The sequence below is a fragment of the Dreissena polymorpha genome, chromosome 5, assembly GCF_020536995.1.
Source record: "Dreissena polymorpha isolate Duluth1 chromosome 5, UMN_Dpol_1.0, whole genome shotgun sequence".
Lineage (NCBI taxonomy): Eukaryota > Metazoa > Mollusca > Bivalvia > Myida > Dreissenidae > Dreissena > Dreissena polymorpha.
The window spans coordinates 28,214,943-28,236,823 of NC_068359.1; the positions used below are offsets into that span (position 1 = coordinate 28,214,943).

Sequence of the window (21,881 nt, forward strand, 5' to 3'; positions counted from 1 at the left end):
CTATTTTCCAAGTGTTTTTTTAACATACAATGAACATGTATGAGTATGAAAATATTCTCCTGTTATTAACTGTTCTCGTGTTCAGGGTGGATTTGTAGGACTGGCAACCAGTCTATCTCTTCTGCTCTGGAGTGGACTTGGCCAAGCTATCACAAGAACCAGCGTTGTGATCACGCCGCCGTTGGAGACTGTCGGCTGCAACTGGACTGCTATTAACAAAAAGACCCCCATCCCTCTCCTACCGACCACCACGCCGGACTTTGCGCATCCCGTCACTTCGAATTATGATAAATACGAGTAAGTCATTGTTTTAAGTGCGGTGACATCACTAAGCTTCAACTTGCATATTTAAATAATTATGTTCAGAACAAAGGTCTTTTTCAGTTTGAACCAACAACCACAAACAGAATCATCACAATTAATTAATTAATTCCCTATTTGTTATGAGTATAAAACAGGTGCATACCTGTAGACTATGTATGATAACTATATTTCAATTCGCAGTGGTATCAACCGCCTTTACACGGTGTCCTACATGTGGTACAGTGCCATTGCCGTGCTCACGTGCGTCGTTATCGGCCTCCTTGTCAGCATTGTCACCGGTGAGTCATTTGTTCGAGACGTTCGTCAATAACGATGGGGCATTGTTTTCAAGTACAACCATATGTTTAATTATAGAGACCCGTATTGACATTATTGCAAGTTTATTTTAAACTTCAACAGTGACTGGTGTAGCGGTCTGTTCGTTGGCTTGTTTTATTTTGAAAAAAATATGGTACTCTGTTTAGTACTCTTAGCACAATAAATTTGCTTTAAAATCAAAGAGCGGCAACCGGTTTATAAGAAAAAAATTGATCAACTAGATTGTTTGAAATCCTGGTGCAAATCCCCGTGTGATTTATATAAGACGACTTTTAATTCGAATGCATGTACTTTAAAAAACACATGCATGGTTTCTTACTTAAAACCATTTATGAATGCCTTAATATGTTAAGCAATTTTAAATGCCTTCATGTGTTCCTTACTGGTTTGATTCGTGTAACCGTGGCATTCAGGATCCGAAGGAGCTTGACCCTAAGCTGGTATGTCCGTTCTTCGACGTTTTCTGCCCATACCTACCAGAGAGGCTGCGCAGGCCGCTGAGGTTCGGGGTCAGACACGGAGAGGTGAGATCATCATTGTTTGTGCATCTTGAAATTTATGTAAGGTTCCAATGTTCAAGTAGAAGATTTTCGCTGAGTTAAAATATAGATAAACATGCATTCTATACTTAACGATTATATGTAATTTGACTGTTATAAAAGATTGTTTTATATGGCCTAATACAGTATATTTGTTCAAAATAAAGATGTATCTCTTGGTTTAGGAACAATATACCAGGCTAAGGAAATAAAACAAAATGGACTATACGCAAGAACACAGAAATTCATTCCTGTCTATCGAAAACTGGAATGCGCACTTTTTCTGTCACTTAACTAGGGAATACAGGAAGAAGGCACACCGGAGAAGCGACACCGGCAACTCGCCAGTCTTCTTCTAGACGATGACATCGCAGCGCTACGTCTAATCGACTTCCGGGCTTAACTAACGCGCGCTATCTGAAGTAAAATGTCCATTTTAAAGCGTTATTATGTCTATTGGACATCCGACGCTATTATCTTATGCACATGACGTACAAATCTCAACAGTAAATCTGGACACTCGCACTACGTAAGCTCTGCCCATGAGCCACTATAGGCGGTGCATTTTTCAGCAAGTTGACCTTTTTTCTGACTCCGCCTACAATCTAGTTGTAAGCATCTCGATATCCAATCAGCCGTTAATGCGAGCAAAGCTTTCTAACGGAAAGTTTTTTTTCCAGGTTTGATTGAAAGTAGCATAGCTAAGTAATATGTCCATTCAGAAGAATAACTGGTTTGATGTCATAAATGACATGCAAATGAAACTAAGCACTGAATAAAACAAGGATATTGAATTTAAACAAGAGCAACGCATAACGGGTGCCACGCTCGGCTGCGAAAGCTTGTCAGATTTTTTTTTAGAGGTCACAGTGACCTTGACCTTTGACCTAGTGACCCAAAATGGGTGTGGCGTGTAGAACTCATCAAGGTGCATCTACATATGAAGTTTCAAAGTTGTAGGTGCAAGCACTTTGATTTTAGAGCGAATGTTAAGGTTTATGTTAAAGTTTTATATTAGAGGTCACAGTGACCTTGACCTTTGACCTAGTGACCCAAAAATGGGCGTGGCGTGTAGAACTCATGAAGGTGCATCTACATATGAAGTTTCAAAGTTGTAGGTGGAAGCTCTTTGATTTTAGAGCCTATATTAAGTTTGATATTAGAGGTCACAGTGACCTTGACCTTTGACCTAGTGACCCAAAAATGGGTGTGGCGTGTAGAACTCGTCAAGGTGCATGTACATATGAAGTTTCAAAGTTGTAGGTGGAAGCACTTTGATTTTAGAGCCAATGTTAAGGTTTTAGCACGACGACTACGGCGGACGGCGGACGTCGGAAGTCGGACGGCGGACGACGAGCTGGCTATGACAATAGCTCGGTTTTCTCCGAAAACAGCCTCGCTAAAAATAACTCTTTAGTATTTAAATATTACTCGGTAAGATTTAGAGGCATACGCCTTTTTCCTCTTAGAGATTATGCTCGTTATTACTTAATATGAATATAACTCAATGCTCACACATCGCGATACGTCAATTGCGCATGTTCAATGATTATTATCCCTTCCCCCATTTCAGTTGGTGCATAAACTCGTGTAAAATGAAGGACGTTTGTTCTTTTGAAAGTCTTAAACACATTTATCGTCAATGTAAGCCATGCTTTGCATAAAAATCGATATCGTTCTTATACTTGAGTATAAATAAATAAATGAATATTTATATAAAAATTGCTGAGTATAAATAAACCTGCAGACCCAGACACGATAATCAGGGTGCAGAATCAACGGGGTTTTCAGGAATTTGTACACGGGATGGACAGAGTGTAAATAAACCGTAAAGAACTTTATTTTTGCAAATATCTTAAGATATTGAAATTGAAATTTTGCAAAATTGTTTAGTGCATTAAAGACCTTGCAGTTTGTGCCGATATCTTCAGGTATAAGGATAAAGCTTTGAGTACGTCTAAAATCGGTGACAAAATTTCACGTTGCGTAAAGCATTATCGTGCAGTACACATGAAATTTTTGAACAAGAACACAGGTTTATCAAATAAAGTAATTCTGATGTATTTCATATTGCCATAGGCAGCATAAAAATTGGTCTTTTATGGTCTAGTTGATTTTCTTACTAAAATTATTTTTAAAAGTTATTTGAAAAAAAAGCAGCAATAACCGGTGTGTATACATCCATTAACGTTTTATTGGGAACCCAACAAAGTCACGTAATCCTGCACCCTGATAATGACATCCCTACAAAAGGCAACAGTCTTATCAAGCGGGTGTACATACCGAATTTATAACATGGCTTCTGCATCTTTGTTACTTCCCAATGTTTTCCGGTTCATGGACCAGTATTCCATACGGTACTGTCCAGCCAGGTTGAAAGAACATAGTCAAAGACGGCTTCTGTCTCTATTGACATTGCCCGGTCAGCATACCTGGATAAATTTATTACAATATTTGAAAACGAAATTTTTATGCACTGTCTTATTACTGTATATACTAGTACTTGTATACTTGGGCGAATACATGTTGGAATTAAAAAGTGTACCTGTTGAAAGCGTAATCTGTATTCCGGGCAGAAATGGAATTGCCACTAACTTTCGCATCAAGTGGCATCAATGTATTGACGGCCTCGCGTCGCTCGTACGTCGCCTAAAGGCACGCTGCGTTTATGCACCTCACAACGGCCTGGCTCCATCATAAGCGCACACCATAGTGCTGAAATATTAAATGTAAAGGTTGAATGAAGATTTGGCATCTACCTTTTTACATAATTGCACATGGAATAACTCTTCTCACACTACTACATTATTGAATAAGCTAAAACATAATACCTCATGAATAACGCGACTAACGCTACCAAATGATTGAAAAAGGTAAAACAAACCGACCTCAAAGTCCGTCACAAAGCTTTGGACATCTGGTTAATCTCGCACAGGCCTTAAATGTGGCGAAATATTGTGACATAGTTTGGAATTCTTCTTCTTGACACCATGACCAAGTGTAGGCCGGGGAATCTGCCTCTATGAATCTTAGTGTCGCAATAAGGCCTGTACAGACTGCAGTTCACAAAACGGCTTGCGGACGACGTGGAAAGTGCCGTTGAACTGCTGAAGTCTTGTCAGCTTTTTGGTGGTGGTGAACTTTGTCCTTTGTTATATTAAATAAGTACATTTGTTCAATTGCAAGTATGTATAGTAATGCTTCTCATTGGGCACGTTTGAGGATGAGCTTCGACGCCTGTGGTTTTTGAAGGTTGACGTCTGTGGCGCTGAAAACTTGTATAGCCTCTTCTACTATTCGTGACCTCCCGGTGGTTATGCGGACACCATCTTCAACATCTCCACGATGGAGACGATTTCTGTAATCTTGTTTGTTTCTTCTGTTTCAGATTATTTAGAGGTTTACAATTAATTTCTGGTGTGTACGAAATAATCACCAAATAAATATTTAGTCCTAGTTTGCATACTATTAAGTCGGTAATAGAGGTATTATCTCTCACTCTCATAGTATCGCTCCTCCTCATAGTATCGCGCCTTTAACGAAAACCGTCAAGAAGTGCTGGAAAGTTAATGTTTTCTTCAATTTTTGGAAGTTGTAATTTATTTGATGGTTATCCATGACTATTACAACGATCATTCTCATGATTTCCAGTGTTCGTTGGAAAGTAGGTCATGTTTATTCCAGGGTGATGCTTTGATTTTTAATTACGTAACACACAATTCTGTTAGTTTGTTTATGGATTAGTAGTAGTAGTAGCTTTATCAAATGTTTTATATGCCGATTATTTTTGAATAAAATGTAAAACTATTTTAAGAACAACATGAGCAAGAGTTTCGTTTTTCCATCAATTTACTTTTTTTTAGAACAAGCACATGTGCATACTAACAAATCTAAGCAACCAATCAGAAGGGCCGATACTATGAGACAGTTTTACATGAAACAGCTTACTACAGGGAGTTAAGTCTAGCGAGTATTTTGTGAAAACATTGCGGTGCAGTTTTCGTTGTTATGTCCAAGAATACACATTTAACTATAGATTGACATATAACACATACGTGATTTGTATTTGTTCACTTCCAAAATCCGTATGTATTCATTAAGAGGGCCGATACTACGGAAAGACATGGTGTATAAATCTACTTGTTTGAAAAATTGCGTTTCTTTTTTTGGTAAAAGAAATAAATGGCAATTTAAATTAATTTACTGGCATTTGGTAGGAGCGGATGCTTTTTCATTTTATTGCATGAAAAACTTGAATAGAAATAAAGTTTTAACAAACTTTAATCATGGGAACCAGACTGCGTGTTGGTACCGTTTTGAAATGTGACCGTATTGACGCATCTAGAAATTCTTCGCTCCCGGTTAAATCTCATTCTCTTGCACGACGGTCACATTACATTCACCTCTGTGTTTGGCTCAGGTCACAACATACCAAAAGATTTCCTGCACAAATTCAATGTAAAAGCAATAACTTTAACAAAAAATAAAGTCAAACTTTTGCGCGTAGACACCCCCATAACCATACCTTTTCTTAAAGAGCATTCCAAGCCGCAATGATTTAAACAATAAAAAACATAGGTCATCCAATATGTAAGAAAGAACTCAATGCGAATCAGCGGTCACTGTTTTATGGCCATCTTTTTACCGGCATCTCTCCAGTTGATGATGGTTTCCCGCCAACTGTCAAAGTCTTATGTAGTCTCCAACCTAAAAGCAAAACAGGGAATTTGTAGTATACAACAATGTTTTCCCTACCACATGAACACAGAAATATTCAAAAATAAAGTCATGGCAAGTGCCCGTACAGAGAATTGTGTCTTCAAATAAATGAAGATTTTGTTTTTAGAGGGTATAGCATTGAACACCAAAAGTATTTAGTGTATTGTAACCTATAAGAGAAATTTATTTTTACTGAAATGTGTTTTTCTTTCATATTATTATCATCCCATCCATATTGCACCAATATATTAAGTTTGGCTGGATTAGCTGTCCATTTGGCCATTCTGTATCATATTTTCACACGCGGGTGTTTTCAGTCCGAAGAAGGCGATATTAGGCCTGTTAAAGCTTAACTGCCCCTTTAAGATTTAAAGCTGTTGTGTTCAATATCTGCAATAAAATACCAAAACAAACCAAAAAGACATGCAAGTGGGGCTAATGTGTGGTGGGGAAAGAATGAATTTGTTAGATATTTTCACTCTAAGCAATTTTGATAATGTCTTTTTTGTGTGTTTTTTTTTAATCATCCCAAAAATGCCAATTTCAAAGCAAAAACAATCCAATTTCATCCAAGACAATAAACTTATTAGTCAAAATGAGAGATCAAAGATACTTTGAAGTGTAGAAATCAATAAGCTTCCAATAACTTGTTATTTCACACCAATAAAAGTGTAAAATCTTGAAAGCGCCTTGTCGATCGGTGCCCATTTATTTACCAGCCGCCAATGAAATATTCTAGCATATAATGTCATGGGTGCCTTTTAACTGCAGCAGATGGTCAAAATGCATTGCCAGCTCTCATTTAGAGGTTCAAGACAATACAAATTTTCATATTTTGGACACAAAATATGTACTTTAGGCTATTTTTATGGTGGCAATCTGGTCCAAATGGGAGTTTGCAACCAAGCGAAAGAATACAATGCTCATTTGTTGGGGGGGGGGGGGGGGGGGGATTTAAGCTGGAAGGAAAAGTTAAATTGAACAAAAAACACATATGTAGGCAAGCTTTATAAGCTTAGCAATGATGTTCCATGTAGTAATAGGGGTAGAAAGGCAGTTCAGATCAAGGCAGTGTCCTGAAAGGGGTTTCTAGTACTTCTTTTGGGGACACAGCTTCCTGCAGAATTCTCAACACAACAAATATCAATGATTCATGTCACCTTTCTATGCAAAGAAAAAAGAATAAGGACAATACTGTCATTAAATCACTGAATGAGAGAAGCATGTACCAAATAAAAAACAAAACAAGTTGCTGAAAGTGCCAAATTTTGTCAAAAAAATCCCTCTAAGGTAAATGATGAAGGGGACACTTGCTATAACAATCCTATGTTTAAGTAAGGCGCGACACCATTTTAAGCCGGAACCATGAATATAAGCATATTGTGAGAAAACAATACCAAAAACAAGCTAATTGTAGGGTAACAAGTAGCAAATCAACTCAGCTGTACTGCATACATGCTCAGGAACAAGGATAACCCTGTTAAGTGCCAACTTCAGCTGCCAACAAAGCACGAGCTTTACATGTCAGGACGCGGAACTATCAATACAAACTGCGAGGAGAATTACATGACGGCAAGGGTGTGAGTGACCACAATCCTGATTATGACAGTCTTTCACACCTAAAGCATCATACATATGCTTATTTGCTTGTGTACATGATAACAAAATGATATTATTACCTGTTTTGCCATCAACAACCCTTATCCAGTGGCCCTTGACTTAGTCGCAGACATTCCTCTTCCTGAAAAAGTCAAAATACCCAATAGAAAAAGATAAAAAAATGAAACAAAAACATGCATTTATGTATTTTAAGTGTACTTTTATGAATAATATGAAGTGATAAAATCTTGCTCAATTCATGATTGTACTAAATATGAAGGCTGGCTCAGTTAAGCATCTGCTGCACTGTCCATACTGTAAAAATGCCTGCCATTCCATGTCGGTGAAATGGGGCTCTGTTTGAATGTTCATGCTTTTCGCAAAAGTTTTAGTTGCGTTACTCGATCATGGAGTCCCTGGCGTTGAATTCTAACTTCATGTAACACATTAACGCGACACGGTCAACCAATATGCGGTTGAATTTAAGTCGGAAAGCAATTTAGCCCTTATTCCACTATATAAGGGTGGGGGGTCAACTTGAAAAAACAACTATTCCAGGTCAAATAATCTGAATTCATGCATTTAATGCACTTATTTTCTTCCCTTTTGCTAAGAAATAACCAAAAATCTGCTTTCCCAGTCATATTTTGCACTTGCAGATGATATTTCATTTTATCATAAGTTAGTTTAGGTCACAACATACCAAAAGATTTCCTGCACAAATTCAATGTAAAAGCAATAACTTTAACAAAAAATAAAGTCAAACTTTTGCGCGTAGACACCCCCATAACCATACCTTTTCTTAAAGAGCATTCCAAGCCGCAATGATTTAAACAATAAAAAACATAGGTCATCCAATATGTAAGAAAGAACTCAATGCGAATCAGCGGTCACTGTTTTATGGCCATCTTTTTACCGGCATCTCTCCAGTTGATGATGGTTTCCCGCCAACTGTCAAAGTCTTATGTAGTCTCCAACCTAAAAGCAAAACAGGGAATTTGTAGTATACAACAATGTTTTCCCTACCACATGAACACAGAAATATTCAAAAATAAAGTCATGGCAAGTGCCCGTACAGAGAATTGTGTCTTCAAATAAATGAAGATTTTGTTTTTAGAGGGTATAGCATTGAACACCAAAAGTATTTAGTGTATTGTAACCTATAAGAGAAATTTATTTTTACTGAAATGTGTTTTTCTTTCATATTATTATCATCCCATCCATATTGCACCAATATATTAAGTTTGGCTGGATTAGCTGTCCATTTGGCCATTCTGTATCATATTTTCACACGCGGGTGTTTTCAGTCCGAAGAAGGCGATATTAGGCCTGTTAAAGCTTAACTGCCCCTTTAAGATTTAAAGCTGTTGTGTTCAATATCTGCAATAAAATACCAAAACAAACCAAAAAGACATGCAAGTGGGGCTAATGTGTGGTGGGGAAAGAATGAATTTGTTAGATATTTTCACTCTAAGCAATTTTGATAATGTCTTTTTTGTGTGTTTTTTTTTAATCATCCCAAAAATGCCAATTTCAAAGCAAAAAACAATCCAATTTCATCCAAGACAATAAACTTATTAGTCAAAATGAGAGATCAAAGATACTTTGAAGTGTAGAAATCAATAAGCTTCCAATAACTTGTTATTTCACACCAATAAAAGTGTAAAATCTTGAAAGCGCCTTGTCGATCGGTGCCCATTTATTTACCAGCCGCCAATGAAATATTCTAGCATATAATGTCATGGGTGCCTTTTAACTGCAGCAGATGGTCAAAATGCATTGCCAGCTCTCATTTAGAGGTTCAAGACAATACAAATTTTCATATTTTGGACACAAAATATGTACTTTAGGCTATTTTTATGGTGGCAATCTGGTCCAAATGGGAGTTTGCAACCAAGCGAAAGAATACAATGCTCATTTGTTGGGGGGGGGGGGGGGGATTTAAGCTGGAAGGAAAAGTTAAATTGAACAAAAAACACATATGTAGGCAAGCTTTATAAGCTTAGCAATGATGTTCCATGTAGTAATAGGGGTAGAAAGGCAGTTCAGATCAAGGCAGTGTCCTGAAAGGGGTTTCTAGTACTTCTTTTGGGGACACAGCTTCCTGCAGAATTCTCAACACAACAAATATCAATGATTCATGTCACCTTTCTATGCAAAGAAAAAAGAATAAGGACAATACTGTCATTAAATCACTGAATGAGAGAAGCATGTACCAAATAAAAACAAAACAAGTTGCTGAAAGTGCCAAATTTTGTCAAAAAAATCCCTCTAAGGTAAATGATGAAGGGGACACTTGCTATAACAATCCTATGTTTAAGTAAGGCGCGACACCATTTTAAGCCGGAACCATGAATATAAGCATATTGTGAGAAAACAATACCAAAAACAAGCTAATTGTAGGGTAACAAGTAGCAAATCAACTCAGCTGTACTGCATACATGCTCAGGAACAAGGATAACCCTGTTAAGTGCCAACTTCAGCTGCCAACAAAGCACGAGCTTTACATGTCAGGACGCGGAACTATCAATACAAACTGCGAGGAGAATTACATGACGGCAAGGGTGTGAGTGACCACAATCCTGATTATGACAGTCTTTCACACCTAAAGCATCATACATATGCTTATTTGCTTGTGTACATGATAACAAAATGATATTATTACCTGTTTTGCCATCAACAACCCTTATCCAGTGGCCCTTGACTTAGTCGCAGACATTCCTCTTCCTGAAAAAGTCAAAATACCCAATAGAAAAAGATAAAAAAATGAAACAAAAACATGCATTTATGTATTTTAAGTGTACTTTTATGAATAATATGAAGTGATAAAATCTTGCTCAATTCATGATTGTACTAAATATGAAGGCTGGCTCAGTTAAGCATCTGCTGCACTGTCCATACTGTAAAAATGCCTGCCATTCCATGTCGGTGAAATGGGGCTCTGTTTGAATGTTCATGCTTTTCGCAAAAGTTTTAGTTGCGTTACTCGATCATGGAGTCCCTGGCGTTGAATTCTAACTTCATGTAACACATTAACGCGACACGGTCAACCAATATGCGGTTGAATTTAAGTCGGAAAGCAATTTAGCCCTTATTCCACTATATAAGGGTGGGGGGTCAACTTGAAAAACAACTATTCCAGGTCAAATAATCTGAATTCATGCATTTAATGCACTTATTTTCTTCCCTTTTGCTAAGAAATAACCAAAAATCTGCTTTCCCAGTCATATTTTGCACTTGCAGATGATATTTCATTTTTATCATAAGTTAGTTTAGGTCACAACATACCAAAAGATTTCCTGCACAAATTCAATGTAAAAGCAATAACTTTAACAAAAAATAAAGTCAAACTTTTGCGCGTAGACACCCCCATAACCATACCTTTTCTTAAAGAGCATTCCAAGCCGCAATGATTTAAACAATAAAAAACATAGGTCATCCAATATGTAAGAAAGAACTCAATGCGAATCAGCGGTCACTGTTTTATGGCCATCTTTTTACCGGCATCTCTCCAGTTGATGATGGTTTCCCGCCAACTGTCAAAGTCTTATGTAGTCTCCAACCTAAAAGCAAAACAGGGAATTTGTAGTATACAACAATGTTTTCCCTACCACATGAACACAGAAATATTCAAAAATAAAGTCATGGCAAGTGCCCGTACAGAGAATTGTGTCTTCAAATAAATGAAGATTTTGTTTTTAGAGGGTATAGCATTGAACACCAAAAGTATTTAGTGTATTGTAACCTATAAGAGAAATTTATTTTTACTGAAATGTGTTTTTCTTTCATATTATTATCATCCCATCCATATTGCACCAATATATTAAGTTTGGCTGGATTAGCTGTCCATTTGGCCATTCTGTATCATATTTTCACACGCGGGTGTTTTCAGTCCGAAGAAGGCGATATTAGGCCTGTTAAAGCTTAACTGCCCCTTTAAGATTTAAAGCTGTTGTGTTCAATATCTGCAATAAAATACCAAAACAAACCAAAAAGACATGCAAGTGGGGCTAATGTGTGGTGGGGAAAGAATGAATTTGTTAGATATTTTCACTCTAAGCAATTTTGATAATGTCTTTTTTGTGTGTTTTTTTTTAATCATCCCAAAAATGCCAATTTCAAAGCAAAAACAATCCAATTTCATCCAAGACAATAAACTTATTAGTCAAAATGAGAGATCAAAGATACTTTGAAGTGTAGAAATCAATAAGCTTCCAATAACTTGTTATTTCACACCAATAAAAGTGTAAAATCTTGAAAGCGCCTTGTCGATCGGTGCCCATTTATTTACCAGCCGCCAATGAAATATTCTAGCATATAATGTCATGGGTGCCTTTTAACTGCAGCAGATGGTCAAAATGCATTGCCAGCTCTCATTTAGAGGTTCAAGACAATACAAATTTTCATATTTTGGACACAAAATATGTACTTTAGGCTATTTTTATGGTGGCAATCTGGTCCAAATGGGAGTTTGCAACCAAGCGAAAGAATACAATGCTCATTTGTTGGGGGGGGGGGGGGGGATTTAAGCTGGAAGGAAAAGTTAAATTGAACAAAAAACACATATGTAGGCAAGCTTTATAAGCTTAGCAATGATGTTCCATGTAGTAATAGGGGTAGAAAGGCAGTTCAGATCAAGGCAGTGTCCTGAAAGGGGTTTCTAGTACTTCTTTTGGGGACACAGCTTCCTGCAGAATTCTCAACACAACAAATATCAATGATTCATGTCACCTTTCTATGCAAAGAAAAAAGAATAAGGACAATACTGTCATTAAATCACTGAATGAGAGAAGCATGTACCAAATAAAAAACAAAACAAGTTGCTGAAAGTGCCAAATTTTGTCAAAAAAATCCCTCTAAGGTAAATGATGAAGGGGACACTTGCTATAACAATCCTATGTTTAAGTAAGGCGCGACACCATTTTAAGCCGGAACCATGAATATAAGCATATTGTGAGAAAACAATACCAAAAACAAGCTAATTGTAGGGTAACAAGTAGCAAATCAACTCAGCTGTACTGCATACATGCTCAGGAACAAGGATAACCCTGTTAAGTGCCAACTTCAGCTGCCAACAAAGCACGAGCTTTACATGTCAGGACGCGGAACTATCAATACAAACTGCGAGGAGAATTACATGACGGCAAGGGTGTGAGTGACCACAATCCTGATTATGACAGTCTTTCACACCTAAAGCATCATACATATGCTTATTTGCTTGTGTACATGATAACAAAATGATATTATTACCTGTTTTGCCATCAACAACCCTTATCCAGTGGCCCTTGACTTAGTCGCAGACATTCCTCTTCCTGAAAAAGTCAAAATACCCAATAGAAAAAGATAAAAAAATGAAACAAAAACATGCATTTATGTATTTTAAGTGTACTTTTATGAATAATATGAAGTGATAAAATCTTGCTCAATTCATGATTGTACTAAATATGAAGGCTGGCTCAGTTAAGCATCTGCTGCACTGTCCATACTGTAAAAATGCCTGCCATTCCATGTCGGTGAAATGGGGCTCTGTTTGAATGTTCATGCTTTTCGCAAAAGTTTTAGTTGCGTTACTCGATCATGGAGTCCCTGGCGTTGAATTCTAACTTCATGTAACACATTAACGCGACACGGTCAACCAATATGCGGTTGAATTTAAGTCGGAAAGCAATTTAGCCCTTATTCCACTATATAAGGGTGGGGGGTCAACTTGAAAAACAACTATTCCAGGTCAAATAATCTGAATTCATGCATTTAATGCACTTATTTTCTTCCCTTTTGCTAAGAAATAACCAAAAATCTGCTTTCCCAGTCATATTTTGCACTTGCAGATGATATTTCATTTTATCATAAGTTAGTTTAGGTCACAACATACCAAAAGATTTCCTGCACAAATTCAATGTAAAAGCAATAACTTTAACAAAAAATAAAGTCAAACTTTTGCGCGTAGACACCCCCATAACCATACCTTTTCTTAAAGAGCATTCCAAGCCGCAATGATTTAAACAATAAAAAACATAGGTCATCCAATATGTAAGAAAGAACTCAATGCGAATCAGCGGTCACTGTTTTATGGCCATCTTTTTACCGGCATCTCTCCAGTTGATGATGGTTTCCCGCCAACTGTCAAAGTCTTATGTAGTCTCCAACCTAAAAGCAAAACAGGGAATTTGTAGTATACAACAATGTTTTCCCTACCACATGAACACAGAAATATTCAAAAATAAAGTCATGGCAAGTGCCCGTACAGAGAATTGTGTCTTCAAATAAATGAAGATTTTGTTTTTAGAGGGTATAGCATTGAACACCAAAAGTATTTAGTGTATTGTAACCTATAAGAGAAATTTATTTTTACTGAAATGTGTTTTTCTTTCATATTATTATCATCCCATCCATATTGCACCAATATATTAAGTTTGGCTGGATTAGCTGTCCATTTGGCCATTCTGTATCATATTTTCACACGCGGGTGTTTTCAGTCCGAAGAAGGCGATATTAGGCCTGTTAAAGCTTAACTGCCCCTTTAAGATTTAAAGCTGTTGTGTTCAATATCTGCAATAAAATACCAAAACAAACCAAAAAGACATGCAAGTGGGGCTAATGTGTGGTGGGGAAAGAATGAATTTGTTAGATATTTTCACTCTAAGCAATTTTGATAATGTCTTTTTTGTGTGTTTTTTTTTAATCATCCCAAAAATGCCAATTTCAAAGCAAAAACAATCCAATTTCATCCAAGACAATAAACTTATTAGTCAAAATGAGAGATCAAAGATACTTTGAAGTGTAGAAATCAATAAGCTTCCAATAACTTGTTATTTCACACCAATAAAAGTGTAAAATCTTGAAAGCGCCTTGTCGATCGGTGCCCATTTATTTACCAGCCGCCAATGAAATATTCTAGCATATAATGTCATGGGTGCCTTTTAACTGCAGCAGATGGTCAAAATGCATTGCCAGCTCTCATTTAGAGGTTCAAGACAATACAAATTTTCATATTTTGGACACAAAATATGTACTTTAGGCTATTTTTATGGTGGCAATCTGGTCCAAATGGGAGTTTGCAACCAAGCGAAAGAATACAATGCTCATTTGTTGGGGGGGGGGGGGGGGGGGGGATTTAAGCTGGAAGGAAAAGTTAAATTGAACAAAAAACACATATGTAGGCAAGCTTTATAAGCTTAGCAATGATGTTCCATGTAGTAATAGGGGTAGAAAGGCAGTTCAGATCAAGGCAGTGTCCTGAAAGGGGTTTCTAGTACTTCTTTTGGGGACACAGCTTCCTGCAGAATTCTCAACACAACAAATATCAATGATTCATGTCACCTTTCTATGCAAAGAAAAAAGAATAAGGACAATACTGTCATTAAATCACTGAATGAGAGAAGCATGTACCAAATAAAAAACAAAACAAGTTGCTGAAAGTGCCAAATTTTGTCAAAAAAATCCCTCTAAGGTAAATGATGAAGGGGACACTTGCTATAACAATCCTATGTTTAAGTAAGGCGCGACACCATTTTAAGCCGGAACCATGAATATAAGCATATTGTGAGAAAACAATACCAAAAACAAGCTAATTGTAGGGTAACAAGTAGCAAATCAACTCAGCTGTACTGCATACATGCTCAGGAACAAGGATAACCCTGTTAAGTGCCAACTTCAGCTGCCAACAAAGCACGAGCTTTACATGTCAGGACGCGGAACTATCAATACAAACTGCGAGGAGAATTACATGACGGCAAGGGTGTGAGTGACCACAATCCTGATTATGACAGTCTTTCACACCTAAAGCATCATACATATGCTTATTTGCTTGTGTACATGATAACAAAATGATATTATTACCTGTTTTGCCATCAACAACCCTTATCCAGTGGCCCTTGACTTAGTCGCAGACATTCCTCTTCCTGAAAAAGTCAAAATACCCAATAGAAAAAGATAAAAAAATGAAACAAAAACATGCATTTATGTATTTTAAGTGTACTTTTATGAATAATATGAAGTGATAAAATCTTGCTCAATTCATGATTGTACTAAATATGAAGGCTGGCTCAGTTAAGCATCTGCTGCACTGTCCATACTGTAAAAATGCCTGCCATTCCATGTCGGTGAAATGGGGCTCTGTTTGAATGTTCATGCTTTTCGCAAAAGTTTTAGTTGCGTTACTCGATCATGGAGTCCCTGGCGTTGAATTCTAACTTCATGTAACACATTAACGCGACACGGTCAACCAATATGCGGTTGAATTTAAGTCGGAAAGCAATTTAGCCCTTATTCCACTATATAAGGGTGGGGGGTCAACTTGAAAAACAACTATTCCAGGTCAAATAATCTGAATTCATGCATTTAATGCACTTATTTTCTTCCCTTTTGCTAAGAAATAACCAAAAATCTGCTTTCCCAGTCATATTTTGCACTTGCAGATGATATTTCATTTTTATCATAAGTTAGTTTAGGTCACAACATACCAAAAGATTTCCTGCACAAATTCAATGTAAAAGCAATAACTTTAACAAAAAATAAAGTCAAACTTTTGCGCGTAGACACCCCCATAACCATACCTTTTCTTAAAGAGCATTCCAAGCCGCAATGATTTAAACAATAAAAAACATAGGTCATCCAATATGTAAGAAAGAACTCAATGCGAATCAGCGGTCACTGTTTTATGGCCATCTTTTTACCGGCATCTCTCCAGTTGATGATGGTTTCCCGCCAACTGTCAAAGTCTTATGTAGTCTCCAACCTAAAAGCAAAACAGGGAATTTGTAGTATACAACAATGTTTTCCCTACCACATGAACACAGAAATATTCAAAAATAAAGTCATGGCAAGTGCCCGTACAGAGAATTGTGTCTTCAAATAAATGAAGATTTTGTTTTTAGAGGGTATAGCATTGAACACCAAAAGTATTTAGTGTATTGTAACCTATAAGAGAAATTTATTTTTACTGAAATGTGTTTTTCTTTCATATTATTATCATCCCATCCATATTGCACCAATATATTAAGTTTGGCTGGATTAGCTGTCCATTTGGCCATTCTGTATCATATTTTCACACGCGGGTGTTTTCAGTCCGAAGAAGGCGATATTAGGCCTGTTAAAGCTTAACTGCCCCTTTAAGATTTAAAGCTGTTGTGTTCAATATCTGCAATAAAATACCAAAACAAACCAAAAAGACATGCAAGTGGGGCTAATGTGTGGTGGGGAAAGAATGAATTTGTTAGATATTTTCACTCTAAGCAATTTTGATAATGTCTTTTTTGTGTGTTTTTTTTTAATCATCCCAAAAATGCCAATTTCAAAGCAAAAACAATCCAATTTCATCCAAGACAATAAACTTATTAGTCAAAATGAGAGATCAAAGATACTTTGAAGTGTAGAAATCAATAAGCTTCCAATAACTTGTTATTTCACACCAATAAAAGTGTAAAATCTTGAAAGCGCCTTGTCGATCGGTGCCCATTTATTTACCAGCCGCCAATGAAATATCTAGCATATAATGTCATGGGTGCCTTTTAACTGCAGCAGATGGTCAAAATGCATTGCCCAGCTCTCATTTAGAGGTTCAAGACAATACAAATTTTCATATTTTGGACACAAAATATGTACTTTAGGCTATTTTTATGGGTGGCAATCTGGTCCAAATGGGAGTTTGCAACCAAGCGAAAGAATACAATGCTCATTTGTTGGGGGGGGGGGGGATTTAAGCTGGAAGGAAAAGTTAAATTGAACAAAAAACACATATGTAGGCAAGCATTATAAGCTTAGCAATGATGTTCCATGTAGTAATAGGGGTAGAAAGGCAGTTCAGATCAAGGCAGTGTCCTGAAAGGGGTTTCTAGTACTTCTTTTGGGGACACAGCTTCCTGCAGAATTCTCAACACAACAAATATCAATGATTCATGTCACCTTTCTATGCAAAGAAAAAAGAATAAGGACAATACTGTCATTAAATCACTGAATGAGAGAAGCATGTACCAAATAAAAAACAAAACAAGTTGCTGAAAGTGCCAAATTTTGTCAAAAAAATCCCTCTAAGGTAAATGATGAAGGGGACACTTGCTATAACAATCCTATGTTTAAGTAAGGCGCGACACCATTTTAAGCCGGAACCATGAATATAAGCATATTGTGAGAAAACAATACCAAAAACAAGCTAATTGTAGGGTAACAAGTAGCAAATCAACTCAGCTGTACTGCATACATGCTCAGGAACAAGGATAACCCTGTTAAGTGCCAACTTCAGCTGCCAACAAAGCACGAGCTTTACATGTCAGGACGCGGAACTATCAATACAAACTGCGAGGAGAATTACATGACGGCAAGGGTGTGAGTGACCACAATCCTGATTATGACAGTCTTTCACACCTAAAGCATCATACATATGCTTATTTGCTTGTGTACATGATAACAAAATGATATTATTACCTGTTTTGCCATCAACAACCCTTATCCAGTGGCCCTTGACTTAGTCGCAGACATTCCTCTTCCTGAAAAAGTCAAAATACCCAATAGAAAAAGATAAAAAAATGAAACAAAAACATGCATTTATGTATTTTAAGTGTACTTTTATGAATAATATGAAGTGATAAAATCTTGCTCAATTCATGATTGTACTAAATATGAAGGCTGGCTCAGTTAAGCATCTGCTGCACTGTCCATACTGTAAAAATGCCTGCCATTCCATGTCGGTGAAATGGGGCTCTGTTTGAATGTTCATGCTTTTCGCAAAAGTTTTAGTTGCGTTACTCGATCATGGAGTCCCTGGCGTTGAATTCTAACTTCATGTAACACATTAACGCGACACGGTCAACCAATATGCGGTTGAATTTAAGTCGGAAAGCAATTTAGCCCTTATTCCACTATATAAGGGTGGGGGGTCAACTTGAAAAACAACTATTCCAGGTCAAATAATCTGAATTCATGCATTTAATGCACTTATTTTCTTCCCTTTTGCTAAGAAATAACCAAAAATTCTGCTTTCCCAGTCATATTTTGCACTTGCAGATGATATTTCATTTTTATCATAAGTTAGTTTAGGTCACAACATACCAAAAGATTTCCTGCACAAATTCAATGTAAAAGCAATAACTTTAACAAAAAATAAAGTCAAACTTTGCGCGTAGACACCCCCATAACCATACCTTTTCTTAAAGAGCATTCCAAGCCGCAATGATTTAAACAATAAAAAACATAGGTCATCCAATATGTAAGAAAGAACTCAATGCGAATCAGCGGTCACTGTTTTATGGCCATCTTTTTACCGGCATCTCTCCAGTTGATGATGGTTTCCCGCCAACTGTCAAAGTCTTATGTAGTCTCCAACCTAAAAGCAAAACAGGGAATTTGTAGTATACAACAATGTTTTCCCTACCACATGAACACAGAAATATTCAAAAATAAAGTCATGGCAAGTGCCCGTACAGAGAATTGTGTCTTCAAATAAATGAAGATTTTGTTTTTAGAGGGTATAGCATTGAACACCAAAAGTATTTAGTGTATTGTAACCTATAAGAGAAATTTATTTTTACTGAAATGTGTTTTTCTTTCATATTATTATCATCCCATCCATATTGCACCAATATATTAAGTTTGGCTGGATTAGCTGTCCATTTGGCCATTCTGTATCATATTTTCACACGCGGGTGTTTTCAGTCCGAAGAAGGCGATATTAGGCCTGTTAAAGCTCTAACTGCCCCTTTAAAGATTTAAGCTGTTGTGTTCAATATCTGCAATAAAATACCAAAACAAACCAAAAAGACATGCAAGTGGGGCTAATGTGTGGGTGGGGAAAGAATGAATTTGTTAGATATTTTCACTCTAAGCAATTTTGATAATGTCTTTTTTGTGTGTTTTTTTTAATCATCCCAAAAATGCCAATTTTCAAAGCAAAAACAATCCAATTCATCCAAGACAATAAACTTATTAGTCAAAAATGAGAGATCAAAGATACTTTGAAGTGTAGAAATCAATAAGCTTCCAATAACTTGTTATTTCACACCATATAAAAGTGAATAAAATCTTGAAAGCGCCTTGTCGATCGGTGCCCATTTATTTACCAGCCGCCAATGAAATATTCTAGCATATAATGTCATGGGTGCCTTTTAACTGCAGCAGATGGTCAAAATGCATTGCCAGCTCTCATTTAGAGTTCAAGACAATACAAATTTTCATATTTTGGACACAAAATATGTACTTATAGGCTATTTTATGGTGGCAATCTGGTCCAAATGGGAGTTGCAACCAAGCGAAAGAATTACAATGCTCATTTGTTGGGGGGGGGGGGGGGATTTAAGCTGGAAGGAAAAGTTAAATTGAACAAAAAACACATATGTAGGCAAGCTTTATAAGCTTAGCAATGATGTTCCATGTAGTAATAGGGGTAGAAAGGCAGTTCAGATCAAGGCAGTGTCCTGAAAGGGGTTTCTAGTACTTCTTTTGGGGACACAGCTTCCTGCAGAATTCTCAACACAACAAATATCAATGATTCATGTCACCTTTCTATGCAAAGAAAAAAGAATAAGGACAATACTGTCATTAAATCACTGAATGAGAGAAGCATGTACCAAATAAAAACAAAACAAGTTGCTGAAAGTGCCAATTTTGTCAAAAAAATCCCTCTAAGGTAAATGATGAAGGGGACACTTGCTATAACAATCCTATGTTTAAGTAAGGCGCGACACCATTTTAAGCCGGAACCATGATATAAGCATATTGTGAGAAAACAATACCAAAAACAAGCTAATTGTAGGGTAACAAGTAGCAAATCAACTCAGCTGTACTGCATACATGCTCAGGAACAAGGATAACCCTGTTAAGTGCCAACTTCAGCTGCCAACAAAGCACGAGCTTTACATGTCAGGACGCGGAACTATCAATACAAACTGCGAGGAGAATTACATGACGGCAAGGGTGTGAGTGACCACAATCCTGATTATGACAGTCTTTCACACCTAAAGCATCATACATATGCTTATTTGCTTGTGTACATGATAACAAAATGATATTATTACCTGTTTTGCCATCAACAACCCTTATCCAGTGGCCCTTGACTTAGTCGCAGACATTCCTCTTCCTGAAAAAGTCAAAATACCCAATAGAAAAAGATAAAAAAATGAAACAAAAACATGCATTTATGTATTTTAAGTGTACTTTTATGAATAATATGAAGTGATAAACTTGCTCAATTCATGATTGTACTAAATATGAAGGCTGGCTCAGTTAAGCATCTGCTGCACTGTCCATACTGTAAAAATGCCTGCCATTCCATGTCGGTGAAATGGGGCTCTGTTTGAATGTTCATGCTTTTCGCAAAAGTTTTAGTTGCGTTACTCGATCATGGAGTCCCTGGCGTTGAATTCTAACTTCATGTAACACATTAACGCGACACGGTCAACCAATATGCGGTTGAATTTAAGTCGGAAAGCAATTTAGCCCTTATTCCACTATATAAGGGTGGGGGGTCAACTTGAAAAACAACTATTCCAGGTCAAATAATCTGAATTCATGCATTTAATGCACTTATTTTCTTCCCTTTTGCTAAGAAATGACCAAAAATCTGCTTTCCCAGTCATATTTTGCACTTGCAGATGATATTTCATTTTTATCATAAGTTAGTTTAGGTCACAACATACCAAAGATTTCCTGCACAAATTCAATGTAAAAGCAATAACTTTAACAAAAATAAAGTCAAACTTTTGCGCGTAGACACCCCCATAACCATACCTTTTCTTAAAGAGCATTCCAAGCCGCAATGATTTAAACAAAAAAAACATAGGTCATCCAATATGTAAGAAAGAACTCAATGCGAATCAAATCAGCGTCACTGTTTTATGGCCATCTTTTTACCGGCATCTCTCCAGTTGATGATGGTTTCCCGCCAACTGTCAAAGTCTTATGTAGTCTCCAACCTAAAAGCAAAACAGGGAATTTGTAGTATACAACAATGTTTTCCCTACCACATGAACACAGAAATATTCAAAAATAAAGTCATGGCAAGTGCCCGTACAGAGAATTGTGTCTTCAAATAAATGAAGATTTTGTTTTTAGAGGGTATAGCATTGAACACACCAAAAGTATTTAGTGTATTGTAACCTATAAGAGAAATTTATTTTTACTGAAATGTGTTTTTCTTTCATATTATTATCATCCCATCCATATTCACCAATATATTAAGTTTGGCTGGATTAGCTGTCCATTTGCCATTCTGTATCATATTTTCACACGCGGGTGTTTTCAGTCCGAAGAAGGCGATATTAGGCCTGTTAAAGCTTAACTGCCCCTTTAAGAATTTAAAGCTGTTGTGTTCAATATCTCATAAAATACCAAAACCAACCCAAAAGACATGCAAGTGGGGCTAATGTGTGGTGGGGAAAGAATGAATTTGTT

At 36.8% G+C, this 21,881-nt stretch overlaps 1 long non-coding RNA gene across 1 annotated transcript; it reads right to left on the reverse strand.

Annotated features, from left to right (window-relative positions):
- Positions 1–14: 14 nt before the first annotated feature.
- Positions 15–21,416, reverse strand: LOC127881494 (uncharacterized). The gene is made up of 16 exons (XR_008050057.1): positions 21,342–21,416; positions 20,507–20,568; positions 18,758–18,819; positions 17,922–17,983; positions 16,175–16,236; positions 15,339–15,400; positions 13,585–13,646; positions 12,750–12,811; positions 11,001–11,062; positions 10,165–10,226; positions 8,416–8,477; positions 7,580–7,641; positions 5,827–5,888; positions 3,727–3,896; positions 3,465–3,613; positions 15–1,598 (listed from the first exon to the last, which is right to left on the reverse strand). It is a non-coding gene; the product is annotated as an uncharacterized LOC127881494 (long non-coding RNA).
- Positions 21,417–21,881: the final 465 nt, after the last annotated feature.